The 15887-nt window shown below is 38.9% G+C and overlaps 1 protein-coding gene across 2 annotated transcripts in view; it reads right to left on the reverse strand.

The window, feature by feature from the left end:
• Positions 1-15887, reverse strand: part of ZFPM2 (zinc finger protein, FOG family member 2) — a 439131-nt gene that overhangs the window by 389606 nt on the left and 33638 nt on the right. The gene's annotated exons all lie outside the window — the stretch shown is intronic.

The raw sequence follows: 15887 nt of genomic DNA on the forward strand, positions 1-15887 counted from the left end.
TTTCTGTCATGCTTACTCGGTACTCTTTCCTGTAAGGGATTTCATTTCAACATTCTGCTTGGGACATATCTGTCAAAGCTATCTTCCTTCACACAGAGATTTTATAATTCCTCATAATATAGTTCACAGGAATTTTCCAAAGTTGTTGAAATGAAAGCCAATGTTAAAAAAATGACTCTCCATTGATGCCTTCTCAATAGCAATATTTACCCATGGTCCATCATTAGCTACCAGAAATATGACTTCCATAGAAAATGTTTCCTGCTTGAATTATGTAAAGTACCATGATCTGTTCATACAGTTGAAAGGCAATTAACCTCAATTAAATGTTTCCACAAGTCAATATGTCATGATGCATTCAGAATCCATGTAGCCATTCATTTTGAATCACCTAGTATCATTTCAATATCAAAAATAATACTTAGATTTTAAGCCTTAATCCATCAAAATCATTTAATTCACTCAATAATCAATTTACATTGATGGGGAATTCTTACAAGTACACCTGACTAGAAGCTGAAATTACCACTGGACTATTGGGTATCATTCATCATTTTTGGAAAACTCTGAGGATTCTCAGGTACACAGAAAATGAAATGAAGACAGGAATTAAATTAACTTGTCCCATGGAAACTGCCTGCATTTGCAAATTTCCCAAAGAAAGGGGGATTCCGTGGCTCTGCTGCACACTGCAGCCAAAGACCAGGGAGCTGAGTCAGGTGGTTGCCCCTGAGTCCATCAGTCTTTCTCCATGAGAGGCTGTTCAGACTGCCCTGAAGGAAAGGTCACTTCTCTCTCTCTCTCTCTCTCTCTCTCTCTCTCTCTCTCTCTCTCTCTCTCTCTCTCTCTCTCTCCTTCCTCCCTCTCTCTCTCTCTCTCCCTCTTGTCAATTAAATTGTGTGTTAATAAAATTTCAACAATATATTTAACTTAAGATACAAGTAAACCAAATTCATGAGGCTAGTTGGTGTGTGCTGGATCTAAACAGTTTTGTAAAAGTCTAAAAGATGTTTTCAGTACATGAGACTATTAGAATTCCAAGTCCCTTACTTATATTGGCCACTTCTGCAATACACAGGAGATGGAGATTTCATACAGTTATTTAATTTCAATGTCCAAGTTGAATATGAACAATTGAATTTATTCCTTTAACTTACTATCTTAAAAGAGGCTGGCCATCCCCTGGAATAAATTTCAATTCCATCAAACAGACTCTGAGCAATGACATCCTAGATTTCTAGGCCCTAACTATAAAACCTGCCACCTCTGTCATCAGTATTCCAAAAACTCTACTGTCGTTTCTGACATCAGCTTTGGGAAGAATAGACCTATGAATTGAAAGCCCAATGATCTCAACAAACACTACATTATTACATATTAGCATCGTCTTCAAGTTATGAAATCACCAAAGGATCACACTGTGAACCTGCCAGATGCTCTAAGAGGACACCAGGTAAAAGGAGGGCAGGTCCTCCCGTATCAGCACCTGGGATGAAGCTGGGCCTACAGTGAGCAATAAAGGTGTTTGGAAAGTTATATTGTGGTACCCAGGAAAGAGAAGCTTAACGGAAACTATCAGTGACCTGGCAGGGAAAGTGAGAGAGTAAGAAGGGAAGGGGTGAGCAAGAATTATAGTGAAAACAGCACCGCTGCCCTAAAGGACAAAGATTAACACTGTAAGACCTCAGAATTTCAGAGTGAAAAGTCAACTCGGATATCCTGTACAAGAAATAGATGGCATTCCAGAAGGTTACTGTCTGGAGACATAGAAATAAGAAATTCTCTTCTACAAACTTGCTGACTGAAGAGTTCAGATCTTTCACATATGATCTGTCCCAAAGCACACACCTTTGTCAACCCTGTGAAATAGAGTCCCTATCTGTTCTATACCTTACAACATGGACCCCCTAGGTGGAAGTACCAAGGTATGCGCGAACTCTATATTTGAACATATAAAATCATAGCGTTTCATTTTCAGGCACATCAATAGAGGTGTAATAAGGTTTTCAGTCTAAAGGGACTTTGGTTCATTAGCTGAATATAAGAGCTTTACTAATCAGTATTTGGGATGGGCATGTACAAAATTCTCCCTAAGCTCTTTCTTTTCTTTGAAACGTCCTTCCAGGTTGTAACTTAAACAAGAAGACACACAATTAACTTCTGAATGTAAACTTTTCGCTTCTACTTTCTGTAAATCAGATTTGATTGGCCTGGTTCTGGACCTACTAGTTTTTACATGTCTAAATTATACTAATTCTCTACTTCCTCAGTTGAGTAGCTCTTACATGAAGACACTAGGTTAAAACAAACACATCTGTACACATATGCTATAGTACAGTGTGAAAAGCTTATTTTATCAAAACAGAATTGTGTACATTTCATGTATACTTTTATTCACCTATTTAACACTGAAGATAAATAAAGCTTTGTGAGTCTTAAACCATGGAGACTGTTGTTCCTAATGTGTTAACATAGAGATTGTCTTAGTAAACTCACACACGCCACAGCGTAAGTCCACTGTGAGTGTCTCCAACCTACAAATAGAATTTCCCATCCAATATGCATTGCAGCTAAGATACTTATATAGGAAACGGCTCTTACTGGACCTATCTGCAACCTACAACATGCCCTCTTTCTTTTTTTTTTCCCCCTGTACTTCTAAAGAAACTTTTATAAAAGCTTTAACACATTTTTTTAGAGAATGGTCATCGTAGACTGAAAACTACACATTATCTACCGCCTGTATCTGAATTAACTTATCAAGAATGTATTCACTTTTATTTCAAATGGCCCGTGTACCTCCATAGCTGCCTCGTCTACAACAGGGCCACCGTATCCTTCTCAAAAGCAGAAACAGAGTGTCATTTATGGCTGTGCTTCACACAAGTGTCAGCACAGTAAGAAGCAGCTTCTCCTGACAGAAACAGCATGGGCCCAGGAGTCAGGAAGGTCTGGGCTTAAGGCTCATCTGAAGCAGTAAGGCAGGGCAACCCAAGAAGACTGGGTATATGCAGGCCAACTAGTGAATGCAGGCTTTCATTATTTCTTTCTTCACTGAAATTTTAATAGATAATTGAATTTTTTTTTACAAAATGTAAAAACAAAATAATATGGCTATGGCTCCAACTTAAAGCCACCACATGCCACTGATATTTTAGAAGGTGTGTATGATTAGTTGTATAGTGACATACAGTACAAAATCAAAACGGATTTAGGTGTCAAGCAAGCAGAAGAAGAAAAGGGGAAACAAATGATGCTGTTAGGATCATGGACCAAATGGAAACAGTGATCACTTACATGTTTAGTACATGAACTGCTGAGGAAGGACTAATAGTTGGTTTAGAATATGTGGTGTTCAAGCAGCCTAAAACTTCCCCCATTACATTATTTGAGCAATGAGGAATGGAGGTACACATTCATTCATATATATATATATATATATATATATATATATATATATATACACACACACACACACACACACACACACACACACACACACACACACCTCTTGATGTAGTCACTAAGCAAAAACAAAAATATTAACCTGATTTCTCTTTCGTACTTTCACTGCCCTATCATCTCCAAAGCTCTCAGCAGAACTGGAAATACTGTTGGATAAATAAATATATAAATAAACAAACAAACTAAGAGTTGAGCCAATGAACCAAGGGTAATAAAACAAAACCGATTTATGTGCCCAGGCATGGGTCTTTTCCTCGTCATTTCCACCAAAAGAATTTCGTATAAAATTCTGGATATCACTCAGAGAAATGTGTTCCTTTAGGCTAAATGGTATACTGAGTCAAGTTGACAGAGCCCTTTGTTAACATCTCCATTTCCACATCATGCACTCAGGTGTTTTGTTTTGTTTTGTTTTGCATTTATTTAAGTACAGAAGAAGGTTCTTATGAAAAGCCACTTTTCTGGGTAGGCAAATCTTCCTTCTTCACCCTTCAGTGGGAACGAACCCTTGAATAATGCTAATAAAGTTGAAAGTAAGATGATATGATCAGTAGACAGCAATAACAAAGAAGACAGAGTAGGGTCTGGAACCTTCTAAATGAGGCGCCCACTATCCTCTCAGGATCTCCGGATCACCAATAGTAATAACCCTCCAGGGCACGGTAACTCTTCAGGAGGTATCGGCATTACACAAATCCAATACAGCCAGTAATAGATGTGAAATATGGACGCACAGCTCTGATGCACAGAGCTCCTGTGCCCAACACAGTGCAGTTATTGTCCCCTCCCAGGACTGGCCAGCTTAAAGAGGTGGCTAAAATGTCTTGGCAAGTAAAATTCTATTACTGAAATCTTTGTCTGGGAAGTCAAGTTTCAGATTATTTTATTTCCACATTCCTTAAAGTTATATTTATCTCAACTGCAATAGATTAAGAAACTGAAAGCTTATTGTAAATGCTCTATAACCCACAGAATGTTTTGGTTTTTTTTTTTTTTTACGATTACATGTTTTATGTACAGGATATCATGTTTACAATTTCTATGTCATTGCTCTAAGAATTCATTCTGTTAAAAAAGAATTTCTACATATATGCTAGTACAGCATATATGTGTGTTTATGCATGTGCATTATATATGTGTGTGTGTGTGTGTGTGAGTGTGTGTGTGTGTGTGTGTGTGTGTGTGTGTGTGTGTGTGTTGGAAATTTTATACAATATGTTTTGATCACATTTACCTCCTTTCCAACTTCTCTCTGATCTACCTCCTGTCCCTAACCACCCAACATTGCATCCTCTTATTTTTTGTTGTTAACATATCTTGTCCAGCTAGGTCAGCCTACATACTCTCGGATGGGTGGCCTTCTATTGCAGAATATTCTGCTTAAGAAGGACTACTACGTTCCTAAGGAAAACTGGCTCTCCCTCTTCCAAAAGCGGTCAGCTGTCAATACCTCCTCCTGACCACATACATGGTGCAAGAGCTGTACAAATTCAAGCCAGACCAACTCCAAGCCAGGGGCAATCTGTATTTTAAAATGACACTAGTACAGGGCATTTAGGTGATGCTGCTAGTGACACCAGTATATAACTGACACCTGCAAGTAACAAGCAGTGGAACAGTAAAGGGTTTAAGAAACACTCAGATTGTTTTGGAAAGTCCAGTGATAAAAAGTAGAATAACATACCACTTCTTGCTTAGCAAACTGCTAGGCGTGTAAAGACAGTCAACAGACTGGTAGAGAGACTAACCACCTCTGTCCCACAGGAAAAAAATCAGCCTGATTAAGTTCAAAGAATCTACAATCTGACTCATTTTGCAGATAGTTTCCTGTCTGGTAGAAGAACAGGCAGGATTCAAAAACCCGGTGCAAAGCAAAACCAAAACAAGAAACCCATCTCAGTGCCAAAACAGGGCCTGAACAGGGTTCTTTTCAGCTTCCATTTGCCTGTTAGAGGAACGCAGGGGTGAAGAAAGCTTCCATTGCTCCGAGAAAGATTATGGACTCTGCATTCTTTACCCAGTGCTCCGGATCTCTTGTTTACAATTGAACTCGTTCAACTGAGTCATATCAGAAGACAGAAGAGGATTGTGAAAGAACAGATGGTAAATATTTTTTTTTCTAATTCAGATTGACAGTCTGCAGTGTGATGATGGATGGGGAGCCAGAGGTCTTCCCATGTAATGTACAATTAGAAGGCCGAGAGTGTGCTGGATGATGTCAACAGCTTTGAGATTCCACAGATTCAAAGCTTTCTGAGTTGGAGTGGTCTTCATGGCTTCTTGGCTGCATCTGTGTGGAATCCATTGGCCGATCTGAGTACCAACAAGCATGGTTTGGAAACCGCCTCCCAGGTGGTGCTGTGAACTAACCACCGTTTGTGGCCCTGCCTTGCGCCCACTCGGGGTATGGAATTGGCCACCTGTATTTTAGGACCCTGTCACAATTCAATTCTGGTGACAGCTATGTCACATAAGAGGGCCCCAGCCAACGGGGGAAAAAAATAGTCATTAAAATGGAATCTTGGAATCCTTTTGTAATATAGTTTCAGGAACCCATGCCTACAAATACTGATTTTATTTTTCAAGCTCTAGTTTTCTGACACACTAGGTTATCTCCAATTATCTTCAAGGGTGATATAACAGTTTCACAAAATTAATTTTACTCCATTTTAATTTAACAAGGTTCACATCTGGAAAATGAATGCGGAATTTGTTGGTTGAAGTGAAAGTAAAGAACAGCTGAATCCATTAACTCTGCTCCTCTAACCTAAAGCTCTTTGCTTAATTTTGTTAAATTCATTAAGGATTTTGCTTTTTAAGTTGGACCTTCTGCCTCATTCTAATAGAGTGGCAAAATGCTATGGCCAAGTTGCAAACTATTTATGGAAGGGTAATTATAAATATGCAAAGGCTGCTCTGCACCCAGTCACAGGCAGTGGCAAGGGGCCTCCATCACCTTGTGGTTAAGGAGATGAATGGCTTACACGTCCTTCCCTTTAGTAACATATTAGCTTCCCAAATGAGTTATTGAAAATGTAAATGATACCTCTTAAATACTGATGAGCTATCTCCACTTACCTTCAGGTTGGTTGTAATTATTTTTAAAAGAATATGTAGTTTTTAAGTGGCAGAAAAATCTTTCAAAAAACAAGCATGAAACATAATTTCCAAAAGTCACTGCAAAAAAAAATATATATATTGTTTTCACTTTAGAAGAAAGTATTCAATAATTCCCCTCAATATATTGATAAAGTGAGATGTGAATTTCTAATTTTTGTTAATTTTTATAATTCAGGCAAGACAAAAAAGGTTCAAATGCCTACAAGGTTGGGATTTTATACTTGTATATTGAGCAGAAAGAGTTCCAAAAATATCTGATTACCATTTGAAAATGTTTGCAGACCCAAGGGGAAGAAAAAGCTCGAATATATGTAATGGTGTATTTTTTAAAGGAATCAAACTTCCTGATTTTACTTTTGCTATAGTAATATATATTGGATCAATTACTCCTGAGGATGATAACAACACTGGAAAGCTTTTGGTAGGCCAGAGAACAACCCCCGAATCATTTCAGTGAGAAAGATTTAAATGAAGAAGTGCACTAAATCATCAAAGAGGTGAGGACCAGATGTAAACACCCCTCCTCACTGAAGTCAAGGCTACAGAATGGACGGAAGAGAAACATTTCACAGGGAAGAAGCAGTGCGCCTACACAAAGCCATAGAACATGAAGTGAGTAATAGGAGCCACATTAGTCAGGGAACGGCCATGCCATCTTGACCATCACCAAGATGACTGGGTATAAATGAAGGAGCAAATAATACAAGCAAGATGTAGAAGGGACGGAATGTAGCACATGAATTTTTAAGAATTGATGGAAGAAATACAAACGCATTGGGGAACAGTAACCAAGAGCGCAGTACAAGAATAAACCACCACACCGCAGTGAAAGAAACAAAATATAACAAGCAGAAACCAGCAACAGTGCTTTGCTGTCTCCTGAGGTAGAAAACTGTTCCAGCATGCACATGTGTGCTTGTGCATATCATTTCTACATACAGTTTGTGAGACAAATACAATCTACAATTCTCATATGACTTAGCTGCCTAGAAACCAAGGCCATAAGAAGACGAAAATCCGCACCACTGCATAGAATTTCTGAGTTCGCAGATCCTTTTGAACTTGCAAAACAAAACCAAAAAAAATGAGCAAGAATTTGGTGAAATGTATGCAATGTAGCAAATAGCACCGCATGTATATTTTCTTGCTATTTTGGTCTTTAAGAGATATTTAAGAAGGATCAGCCACGCACAAAGCAACGTGTAAATGCCATGGACAGAGTAAACATGGCTAGCAGTGCCGATAGCTTCCCCAGTGCCACAAAGATCTGAGCATCTGCCTGCCTTTCTGAAATCCTCATTTGCTTGAAAAAAAAGAGAAAGAGAGAGAGGAGAGAGAAGAAGAGAAATCACAGCATTGTTTCAAACAGCAACAAAACGGCACTACCCTTTGCTCAAGAAATGTGAGTTATAGGCTGACAAGAAAAAGTAGATTTTACCCAAAAGTAAAATTCCCACACTATTTGTTATTCTCCATAAAAATTTCCAAATAAGGACTTCACAGTACAGCTGTCATAGTTCAAAAAGATGTAATCAAACCAGGTGTTGATTGCGGGTAGGAGGGAGGCGGGCCTGCTTCATCTCTCCCTGGAGTTGTCCTTTCAATAAGAGATGCAGACATTTTCCCATTTCATTACAAAACCCGATGGCTTTTACATGTCCCAACGCATGCTCCATTTATATGAATGCATTGTGATTATTATAATTAGGCTCCTACCTGAAACTTTAGCATGTGCTGAAACAAACGGCACTTCTTACTCTTTGCTGTCGCCTACCTCGCACTGATCCACGCCTCTGGGCAATGTTGGCATAACACGGAAACCTACCCAGCAAAGGCTCATAGCTGAAAGAGCTTCTAAGCAAATGCCTCTTTCACTTGGTCTTCTCCCAATGGGGAGAAGTTAATAGGAAAGTAAAGCCACAGAAGAAGTAAATGTAATGGCATCTTTATATCTTCGGTGCACAAGGAACAAGACAGTGAACATCAAGTGTATTGGACAAAATGGTATTATCATGGTGACATTTGCACATAGGCTCTACACAATGGCTTAACTTTTTTATACTATAGAAATTTAATACATCCCCAGAAAGCAAAACTATTAAATCCAACATGAGCAGGTTGATTTTTACTGCCCCAAGCAAAAAAGGAAAAACTCCAAAGGAAGCAAATGCCATCAGACTGGACCAAAGGACTGAAGGACACATAGAGGGTAGAGAGTTCATTAGCATAATATGACTTGTGAGTAGACATGACAAGTTTATGTCCCACAGTCATAAGTTCAAAAAGGTGCAGGCAATACTGGTTTCTAAAACCAATGTTTCAAAGGAACTTAACAGTATAATTCATTTTTACCAAATAAAAGCAAGATTATAGTGCCCCAACTGGGTAAGTACAGAGAAAATTGTTTTTCTTTTCTTTCTTTTTTTTTTTAATGAGAACAAAGCACAAAATCTCCATCTTTTCAATTACACTGAAAATCCACAAGTAAAAACCATCAAAATTTTATTATCAAAGTTAGAATCAAACAACAATCTATAGACATTTCACAAATGTTTAATTGAAATTCGTCTTTTTTTTTTAAATATCCCCATATTTTGTGCAATAGTCAAAAATTCAAAAGTTGCCCTGCTGTCCATTTCACTGAAAAGCGTTCTCTTCCACAATTAAAGGCATCAGGCATCACGATGACTGGCCACACCACCAGATCTGTCCATCCGCTTTGAACATACAGATGTTAAATGGCCGTACCTCACAAGCACACGCCTGCCGCAACGCGTGTTTCACTTTCCAAATACGCCGCTTTAAAACAGAGCAGACTGCACTTTTGATAACATCTGCTACAACAAATAACAAAAAAAGAGTGTGAAGTCTGATGAATGTTTAAACAGAACATTTTTTATGGATCAGCTAAATCTTTTCTGCTTTTTAATTAAAAGTAAAGAAAATGGAACTTAATTATCCTGTAAAGATTAGCTTGTGGGCATCTTCCTGTAAATTACTTCTAATTGAAAGCAAATTGTCAAGTGACATTCAAAGTACTGTCCTTTAAAACACAGCTGTTCCACTGCTGATTTCAGTGCAACTCAGTGTTTTCTGGTTACAATATGGCATATTTGAATATTTTAACAATTTCTCTGGTTTTTGTATAGATTTTCATTTAACATATCTTAATCATATTTCTTGGTGTTAAAAAAAAGTTAGATTAGCATCCTGAAGTGGTTTCCAGCATGATGAATGAGCCTATCATAAGTAATTTCCACTGAAGTTTGTCTTCTACATGACTACCTAAAGCACCACTGATCTTGCCACAGTGCTTTAGGAAGCAAGTGAGTGACACTAGGTTGCTGTCACTTCCTGAAGCCTTGTATAATTAAACCACATTTTGCCAATGATTTAAAAGACATAAAAGTTCAAGTAAATTAAAACCAACAACCATAAATAGGCACTTTCTCGAAATTAAGCACTAAAAAATTCCAGTCCTTAAAAAAATACTTTTTAAAATTAAAATGCTAGGCTGGAAAGGTGGCTCAAGGGTACTGAGCACCGTGTGCTCTTCCTGAGCACCTGTCATCAGTTCCCAGCACCTACACAGTGGTTCACAATCATCTGTATCTCTATTTCCAGGGATTTAATGTCCTTTTCTGTCCTCTGTGTGCACCAAGCATGTATGTTGTGCCCATGAAGACCTGCAGGCAAAATACTCATGCATGTAACGTAAAATAAATAAATCTAATTTTTAAGTTACTGCACAATGATGCCTTTAATGTATAGACTGATCTTAAGCAAGTTAACAGACATGTACCTATATTTGTTTCTACAAATACATTTCTGCTTCTAGACATTGAGATATTTATTATTCACCAGTGACTGTCACCTGACCACCATTGCTTGGCATTGTATCAGCTCCAGAAACAATAAAATACAATCTCAACACTAATGGAACTAATACTTTGTATAAAAAACATTTTTTTAATAAAAAAAAAAACTAAAAAGTTTTAGATATCAGGAACCATATGAGTTTCCTGACAAACACTGTTTAAGACCATCTTGCCTATGGGGCTGGAAGATGGCTTAATGGTTAAGAGCACTGTCTGCTCTTCCATAGGTCTTAGGTTCAATTCCCAGCAACTCCTTGGTAGTTCAAATGCATCTGGAACTCCTGTTCCCGTAAATCAGATGCCCCCACCTGGCCGCACCAGGAATTGCAAACACGCACAGAAATACATTTAGACCTGAAAGCCATCCATCCTCATGAAATGGTCAAAATTAGAAACAACAGCAAAACACGGCCTGTGTAGAGTGCTGATTTCCATTGATGTTAAATGCTTGGAAGCAACGTGACATAGACTATGGTGGTGGCCAGGGCCAGAGGGAGGAGCACTATTCTGCATGGGGTAACCAAAGAGGACTTCTCCAGGAAGGTAGCATCTAAACCAATCTGGAGTGAATATGACACTGAGAGAAAGATACGGTGTAGTATGAGATGAAAGCACCATAAAGAGTCCTTCCAGAAAATATTGAAAGACTCCAGAAAAACGGAATGGGTTTTTTTTTTAATTCCAGAAATGGATGTGCAAAAGAACAAAGACAGGAAAGTGAAAGGCAATGAATGACCCGTGATGCTTAAAACTTCCTACTTTCCCTCAGACAGGTGATTCAATGCACAAGCCCACGATCACTTCTGCTTGTCCAGATAATTACGATGTCGAGCTCTACATGTAGCTCCAACCTTTTGTTTGGCTTATTTTTAGAGAGTTAATATTCGAATGCTTCTCTCAATAGTGCAATAATAGGTGATCTGCTCTCAGTCTGACCGACCGGCATAAATATATGCCTAGGTGAGGAATACACAGGGAGATGCACAGATACAGTTTAAACTGCACTGCGTTTTATTCAGTAAATCCAGAAAAATTCTGTATCAGGGCAGATCTTTTATTATTATTATTATTATTATTATTATTATTATTATTATTATTATTATTAAGAAAGCCTATCAGTTGCCTTCTCTGTTGGTCCTAAATACTATTTTTGTTTATTCATTTTAATTTTGAGATTATAATATTATTATATATCAGCCTTCCTTTTTCTCTCTCTAATCCCTCCCCTATTCACTTTCAAGTTCATAGCCTTTTCATGTACTAATCATTATTGCATGCATATATATATATATGTTTATACATACATATTCCTAAACATAACCTGCTCTGTACTTATGATGCTACATGTACGTTCTAAGGGCTGGCACCTGGCAACCTACCAGTGAACCATTCCCTGGGGGTGGGCTCTACCTTTCCCATGCCCAGCTTCCTCAGCTGCCTATAGTTCTTTGTATAGATTGTGACTTCATGGAATTTTCCCCCTCTTTTTGAAATTTATGTCCGTTGCTGTCAGCCTTGTTCAGCTCACGTTTGAGCAGCCATGTTGGTGACACTTGAGTGTCGCTCTGATATAACTAGGAGACACAATCTCATAGCAAACTCCCAGGCCTTCTAGTTCATGCGATCTTCCCATCACTCCTCCTTTGCAGGTGTATTCATGAGGAATGTGTTCCACAACTCTGTATTTTTGCTTGCATGTGGTTTCCCTAGTGGTCTCCATCTGTAGCAAAGAGGAAAATAGCTCCTCACCATTGTTTGAAAGCTTGGTTTTCCTAGGAAGAATCATGGAGACTGACGCAGTGTGGCACATGCCTTTAATCCCAGCACTTGGAAGGCAGAGGCAGATAGATCTCTGTGCATTCAAGGTCAGCCTGGTCTACACAGTACATTCCAGGACAGCCAGAGCTACATGACAGAGAGACTATATCTCAGAAAATAAAAACTCATGGAGACTTTCTAAAAAAGGGTAGCCCCAAAGGACAATGTGGGGTCTTTGTCTTTTCGGTCTGCTCAAGCAATATGCTAGGGCATACCCAGTTGTGGAAATGGTAAAAAGTAAATGAAGCATGGCCAAAAGAAAGCTTTTTTGATTTTTACCTCACTTTTTAAGATGGGAAAAATAAAAGTACATAAACAAGTAGTACCTGAACTTGGCTTTTAAGTACAGACACACATTTCCCTGGTGATGAGATAATGTTGGCTCCTGTGTTACCAATGTCATAAATACCATTAATTACCTGTTTTTAAAAATGTACTGAAGGGACCCTGCTAATAATAGAAATTATCATTTAGAATGTCGTTATCTAGGAAATGCATGCTTTAACTCATATAATGAAAGAAAGGAGGAAGATGTCACAAGGTGTTTAAAAGTTGTCAAAGGAAGTTCCTACTACAGGTGCAGAATTAAAACATCACACTCTCTAAGTAACACTGAGACCATGCAAGGAAATATAAACTCATCATAACACTATAGCTGAAGTTTAATCTGAAGCTTGATGCACAAAGTGTAGGAGATAAAGATCTACTAAGATGTGATAAAATATTGTCCAAATTCTTTTTACTTGCTAATATGAACACATGTGGCCTTGGTAGAACAGTGCTTCCTGAAACCCACACATCAAGTCTCTGGTGTGCATGCGCGCGCGCGCTTGTGTGTGTGTGTGTATGTGTGTGTGTGTGTGTGTGTGTGTGTGTGTGTGTGTGTGTGTGCGCGTGTGTGCGTATTTCTAAGGATGGAATTTAAGAACATGTTATTCTCTGACTATGCTACATCCTTAGCCCAAGATAGTAAATCTTTTAGTCTTCAATTTCAGTTCAGAAAATTTCATTTCTAAAATGTTTCCAAGGGATGCGGATACCACTGTCAACCAGGAAAATGACAATATTTTTAGTTTAAAAAAATTATTTGCTAATTAAATATTAATATTTTGTCTCTAACATAAAACAGAACATTTTTATCCAAAGAAGCAATTGGCCCCATAGCTTTCCAACAGTTTTAAATGTATGTAACAAAGAAAAAAGATATTCGGTTCAGAAGGAAAACACTGTTATTTCTATGAACTATCCCAGACTTCATTATACATATTTGCCATGCTCTGGATAAGCCAAGTTGAATAACTAAAAAGGACACAATTTTTTGGTGGTTCTGATCCTGCCGAAAGATTTTCAGGAGAAGAACTTTCAAGTACCTAGTTGAATTTGTATCTAAATACTCTAAAAGCTCAAATGCATATTCTAATTTGAAATGCAATGAAGTATAGTAATCTCTACATTAGGATGAACATGATTTAACTTTGGTCCTCTAAGAGCGACAGTAATTGGACTGAAATATGGGTGAAAATACTAAAACTAAGATAACTAGGATTACCTCTGCTCAGTACCCATATGAAATTAGACTTGTTGGCCATGTTTTCTACCTCCCACTCCTGGGAGAAAGCTACTCTCCCCTTGCTTCCTACCGATAATCTTCCATTTTGCCCAGCTGTCAACACGTTCAAGTCAATACTCAGCCCTTTGAGTTTATCCTGTACTACTCACTCCTTTTAATTATGTACATATTTCTTTGTGATTGTTTTCATGGCTCAACTACTAAAGGAAAAAAAGCTTAGGGTGGACTCTTCAAGTCCTTTCTGACCCCTAGAGCCCCCAAAGTTAATTTTTTTTTTACTTTTTGGCCAATTAATTTATTTAATCAACTTACAGCCTGATTACACCTCTCTTCCTCCTCCCTTCCCAGTCCCATCTTCATATTTCCCTCCCTCCATCCCCTCTTCCACTTCTACTCAGAAAAGAGGAGGCCCACCCCGCTATGGGTGCCAAACTACCCCTGTACATCAAGTCACAGCAGGACTAAGCACATCCGCTTCTGCTGAGGCCAGAAAAGAAAATTCAGCCATGGGAAAGGGATCCAAAGGCAGCCAACAAAATCAGAGACAATCCTGCTCCAATTGTTAGGGGACCCATATGATGACCAAGCTACACGTATGCTACATAAGTGTGTATGTGGGGGGGGGGGGTTAGGTCCAGCCTATACATGCTCTGTGAGCCCTATGGGCCCAGGTAAGTTGACTCTGTAGGTCTTCCTATGGAGTCCTTGACCCCTCAGGCTCCCTCAATTCTTCCTCTCATTCTTCAGTAAAACTCCCTGAGCTGTGAGTCTCTGCATCTGTGTCCATCAGCTGTTAGATGAAGCTTCCCAGTTATGCTGGGCTCCTGTCTGCAAGCATAGAAGAGTATCATTGTTTTTTATCAGGGGTTGGCTCCCTCCTATGGGGTGGGTCTCAATGCTGGTGAGGGGGTGGAACAAGGAAAACATTCCTGCATTCCTTGTGGGAATGCATACTTGTGCAACAACTTTAGGATTCAATCTAGAAGTCTGTCAAAAAAAAAAAATTGGGAACAGTTCTACCTCAAGACCCAGCTATATCACTCCTGGGCATAGACCCAAAAGATGTTCCACCATACCACAAGGACACTTAAACTATGTTCATAGCCAGAAACTGGAAACAATCTATATGTCCCTCAACTGAAGAGTGAATAAAGGGTAAATGTAGTGCATTTAGATGATGGAATTCTACTCAGGTATTAAAAATGAGGTCATCATGAGATTTGCAGACAAATGAATGGAACTAGGAAACATCGTCCTAAATGAAGTAACCCAGACCGAGAAAGACAAGCACGGTATGTATTCACTTACATGTGAATATTAGCCACAAAGTACAAGATAACCATACCGCATTCCATAGGCTCGAAGTAGCTACATAACAAGGGGGGGCTCAAAAGAAGATGCTCGAATCTCATTCGGGAGGGGAAATAAAATAGACATCTGAAGTAGATGAAAGAAGGGAACTCGGTGGGTGAGGGCATGAGGAGGGGAGGAGGTTTGGGGATCAGGTGTGGGAACAGTAGGTGAGGGAGAGTACTGAGAGAAAGAATGTAGATCATTGGGGGAGCTCCGGACTTGGGGGCGGGGCTCCTGGGAATCTGTGGAGGTGGCACTGGCTGAGACTTCTAGCAGTGGAGACAGGAGCCTGAGGTAGCCACCTCCTGTAGCTTGTAGTCAGGTGGGACTTCCAGTGCAGGGAAGGGAACACCAACTCACCCATTAAAATCTTCGACCCCAAATTTGTCTTGTCCTCAAGAAATGGAAGGATAAAGATGGAGGAATGGGAGGATACAAGGGATGGGATAACCATTGAGATGTAATAAGAATAAATTAATAAAATAAAACTAAAAAATTAAAAAAAAAAAAAAAGATGGAGCAGAGATTCAGAGGATGGCCAACCAGTGACTGGGCCAGAATAAAATTTTACTATAACTTCCAGATTGAACCATGGCCCAGAGAATCATCATTATATGCCAGAATTATTTCAACCCCTCACAGAAGTTGTTGTTTGACTCTATTACCCCTGTCCAAATCTTACA

Source organism: Acomys minous, assembly GCF_964271855.1.
Source record: "Acomys minous genome assembly, chromosome: 12".
Classification (NCBI taxonomy): domain Eukaryota; kingdom Metazoa; phylum Chordata; class Mammalia; order Rodentia; family Muridae; genus Acomys; species Acomys minous.